This window comes from Nansenia antarctica, assembly GCF_963989245.1.
Source record: "Nansenia antarctica genome assembly, chromosome: 3".
In the NCBI taxonomy this organism is placed as follows: domain Eukaryota; kingdom Metazoa; phylum Chordata; class Actinopteri; order Argentiniformes; family Microstomatidae; genus Nansenia; species Nansenia antarctica.
This window is the reverse complement of record NC_137688.1, coordinates 31,797,632-31,802,631: the sequence shown is the minus strand read 5'-3', so window position 1 is coordinate 31,802,631 and position 5,000 is coordinate 31,797,632.

Here is a 5,000-nt window from a genome sequence, read left to right as displayed (position 1 = left end):
AGAGGAGGAGGCTGAGAGCTGTGTGTGTGTGTGTGTGTGTGTGTGTGTGTGTGTGTGTGTGTGTGTGTGTGTGCGTGCGTGCGTGCGTGCGTGCGTGCGTGTGTGTGCGTGCGTGTGCGCGTGTGTGTGTTTGTTAGTGTGTGTGTCTGTGTGTGTCTGTGTGTGTCAACCAAGCTGTCTGACAGCCCATCCTCCACACACACACACACGCGCACACACACACACGCACATTGACAAAGACACACACCTACACATGCACGCACACACACCTACACAAACACACACACATTAACAAAGACACACACACACACCTCCACACACACACATTAACAAACACACACACACACACACAACATAACTGCTTCCCACTAGGCACTTCAGCAGCAGTCGGCAGAATGAGAGAGTGAGAGAGCGAGGGAGGGAGGGGGAAAGAGAGGGAGAGAGAGAGAGAGAGGGAGGGGCTGTTCAAGGACACGCAGCAATTGGAGTTTTGTTTATTTCCTCTTCTCTCCTCTCCTCTCCTCTCCTCCTTTCCTCTCCTCCTCCTCCTATCCTCTCCTCTCCTCTCCTCCCTCACTCTCTTGCCCCCTCCCTCTCCCTCTCTCCCTCTCTCCCTCCCTCTGTCCAGCGGTGGATAGAGTGGTGGCCAGTCTGTCATGAGTGCTCCTCCATCTGCACAGCAGAGCTGTGGACCCCATCAGACTCTTAACTGAGGGGAAAACGTCAATGAACTCCAGAGAGGCAGGGCAGGTTTAATTGTATTTGGTGTTTGAACTGGGGAATTACTGCCTGATGAATGAGAGAGAGAGAGAGAGAGAGAGAGAGAGAGAGAAGGGGAGAGTGACAGAGAGAGAGAGAGAGAGAGAGAGAGAGAGAGAGAGAGAGAGAGAGAGAGAGAGAAGGGGAGAGCGACAGAGAGAGAATGGGAGAGCGACAGAGAGAGAGGGGGAGAGCGACAGAGAGAGAGAGAGGGGGAGAGCGACAGAGAGAGAGAAGGGGAGAGCGACAGAGAGAGAGAGGGGGAGAGCGACAGAGAGAGAGAATGGGAGAGCGACAGAGAGAGAGAGGGGGAGAGCGACAGAGAGAGAGAGGGGGAGAGTGACAGAGAGAGAGGGGGAGAGTGACAGAGAGATAGAGAGGGGGAGAGCGACAGAGAGAGAGAATGGGAGAGCGACAGAGAGAGAGAGGGGGAGAGCGACAGAGAGAGAGAGGGGGAGAGCGACAGAGAGAGAGAGAGGGGGAGAGCGACAGAGAGAGAGAGGGGGAGAGCGACAGAGAGACATGTTCCTTCCGCCCACAGCTATCTGCTTCACACCTGAGAGAACACACTAACACAACCAGCTGTTTAAATCCCCCTGAACACACATGACCATAGCTGGGCTGATGTGGCTTCCTTCATAGCCTCTTCAGTGGAAAACTTCTGCCCCCTCCTGGTCACCATACAGAACTACATGGACCCAGCTCTAAAGCAACACACAGTACCAGTGTATAACATTCCTTTAATAGGCTGTCCTTGTGTACCTCGTATAATACAAGACATTCAACAGTGTACCACTTTTGTACATGAATCAAAGACAGTTTGTCTTTCAACCTTTACCTAAAATACCTGTATAAAATATACCTGAAATACCTGTACAAAAATACCAAAAATATTACGTAGAATATCTGTACCAGTCCTTTTGTGATCCTCTCCTTGCCTTGGTCCTCTCCTTGCTTTGGTCCTCTCCTTGGTCCTCTCCTTGCCTTGGTCCTCTCCTTGCCTTGGTCCTCTCCTTGCCTTGGTCCTCTCCTTGTCTTGGTCCTCTCCTTGCCTTGATCCTCTCCTTGCCTTGGTCCTCTCCTTGCCTTGGTCCTCTCCTTGGTCCCCTCCTTGCCTTGGTCCTCTCCTTGCCTTGGTCCTCTCCTTGCCTTGATCCTCTCCTTGCCTTGGTCCTCTCCTTGCCTTGGTCCTCTCCTTGCCTTGGTCCTCTCCTTGCCTTGGTCCTCTCCTTGCCTTGGTCCTCTCCTTGCCTTGCCCCGTGGCAGCAAGCAGCATGCCTGGTTGACTCTCTGGCACCAGCCCCAGCAGCAGCAGCAGCCGTTCACTGTTCAGCCAATTAAAGCTCTGTCTGTTTGGCTGCAGGCTACTCTGGCCTTAACTGCCTCTAACACTTCTCATTCTGCTGCACCAAGCACCTGCTCTATGGCTCGTTGACTCGGCTGTGGTGTCCTCTCCTTCGCCTGGACCGGGAGGTTCTAGAGCTAGCATCTGAAGGGAGGGGAGGTTCTAGAGCTAGCATCTGAAGGGTGGGGAGGTTCTCTCAGAGCTAGCATCTGAAGGGAGGGGAGGTTCGAGAGTTAGCATCTGAAGGGTGGGGAGGTTCTAGAGCTAGCATCTGAAGGGTGGGGAGGTTCTCAGAGCTAGCATCTGAAGGGAGGGGAGGTTCTAGAGCTAGCATCTGAAGGGTGGGGAGGTTCTCAGAGCTGGCATCTGAAGGGAGGGGAGGTTCTCTCAGAGCTAGCATCTGAAGGGAGGGGAGGTTCTAGAGCTAGCATCTGAAGGGTGGGGAGGTTCTAGAGCTAGCATCTGAAGGGTGGGGAGGTTCTCAGAGCTAGCATCTGAAGGGTGGGGAGGTTCTCTCAGAGCTAGCATCTGAAGGGAGGGGAGGTTCTCTCAGAGCTAGCATCTGAAGGGAGGGGAGGTTCTCTCAGAGCTAGCATCTGAAGGGAGGGGAGGTTCTAGAATCTAGAGCTAGCATCTGAAGGGAGGGGAGGTTCTAGAGCTAGCATCTGAAGGGAGGGGAGGTTCTAGAGCTAGCATCTGAAGGGAGGGGAGGTTCTAGAGCTAGCATCTGAAGGCTGGGGAGGTTCTAGAGCTAGCATCTGAAAGCTGGGGAGGTTCTAGAGCTAGCATCTGAAGGGAGCTAGCATCTGAAGGGAGGGGAGGTTCTAGAGCTAGCATCTGAAGGGTGGGGAGGTTCTAGAGCTAGCATCTGAAGGGTGGGGAGGTTCTCTCAGAGCTATCATCTGAAGGGTGGGGAGGTTCGAGAGTTAGCATCTGAAGGGTGTGGAGGTTCTCTCAGAGCTAGCATCTGAAGGGTGGGGAGGCGACAACAAGACTCCAAACCCAACAAACATTGTTGGGGAAGCTACTCTGAAAAAGTATTTAACTAGATTACCAATTATTTTACAAGGAAAAAGGTTGAACTACACTAAAGCTGGTACTTTGAAAAAAAATTGTTCACGTACTTATTTGTGAAAAAATTGTTTATATTTACATGAAAACAATTGTATCCAACACATGAAAGAAAGAAAATGGTGAGGTGGAGGAGACCAGAGGCAACAAGAAAATAAATAGTATCGAACTGAAGTTTAAGGGCTGGAATAATTGTTAAATATCACAATTATTATTTTTTGGGGGGGGGGGTTGGAAACATGTAGTGAGTAGTGACAGTAGCTACACCGTTACATGGCAAAAAAGTTAGCTACAGGAAAAACAACTAGGATTTGGATTTTGTTTATCTACCACCAAGCTACTGCAAGATTCAGTTAAACTGACAGTTGAACTACATGTAGTACATGTGGTGGAGCTATTCCCCAACACTGCCGACAAACAGTATGAATTATGCAATGACAGTCAGGGGGTGAACTTTTTGTGGACGGAGGGGGGGTGAGTGTTCGAGTTGGCTGCCACTAGTGTATAAGCGCAGGCATGTGCTATATAAATATATTGCGTGATGTATAAATGTTTATGTATCAGACCACCCCAAACCCCACCCCGCCCCCCCTCCGTAATTCGAACCATGCCGTCAAATACGTCTATCAAAGAGAGAGAGAGAAACTCACGTCCTGAGTGACATCAGCGCCTCAGAGATCAGTGGAAGCACCTCGACAGAAGGAAACACACACCAGGATGTCCCCCAGGAGCTCTACTGGAAGTAGCCTGCCTGCCCTCACCCACCCACACACACACACACACAAACATACTGATACTCACACACACACACACACACACACACACACACACAAACATACTGATACTCACACACACACACACACACACACACACACACAAACATACTCACACACACACACACACACACACACACACACACCCAGGAGCTTTGCTGGAAGCAGCCTGCCTGCTCTCACCCACACAGCTTTATACATAAGTCCATCTGTGAGAAGTGATGGGAAGAGCTTTGGTGTTTCTGTTGTGGAGGTCAAAAAGTTAGAAGATTCACAGCCTCAGCGTGTGGGGGGGGGGGGGGGGGGGAGAGAGAGAGAGGAAGTAAAAGAGAAAGAGACAGAAAGAGAGAGAGAGACAGAAAGAGAGAGTGCGTGCGTGCGTGCGTGCGTGCGTGCGTGTGTGTGTGGGGGAGGCTTGGGGAGACTAGTGGAGGCTGGTGGAGGCTGGGGGAGGCTGGTGGAGGCTGGGGGACACTGGGGGAGACTGGGGGGAGGCTGGTGGAGGCTGGGGGAGACTGGTGGAGGCTTAGGGAGGCTGGTGGAGGCTGGGGGAGGCTGGGGGAGACTGGGGGAGGCGGGGGGAGACTGGGGGAGGCTGGGGGAGGCGGGGCGAGGCTGGAGGTGGATGGGGGAGGCTGGGGGAGGCTGCCATCCCAGAGAGGACAGCAGTGCTACGTGGGGGGAGGACGTTGAAGGGTAGATGAAACCACTGGGGGGCCTCTGGACTGTGTTTGGTGGTGTCCGACTCCAGCCTCCTCCAGCCTCCACCAGCCTCCACCCACCTCCTCCAGACTCCTCCAACCTCCACCAGCCTCCCCTGTCCTCCTCCAGCCTCCACCAGCCTCCACCAGCCTCCCCTGTCCTCCTCCAATCTCCACCAGCCTCCCCTGTTCTCCTCCAACCTCCACCAGCCTCCCCTGTTCTCCTCCAACCTCCACCAGCCTCCACCAGCCTCCCCTGTCCTCCTTCAGCCTCCACCAGCCTCCCCTGTCCTCCTCCAACCCTCCTCCAGACCTCCACCAGCCTCCACCAGCCTCCCCTGTCCTCCTTCA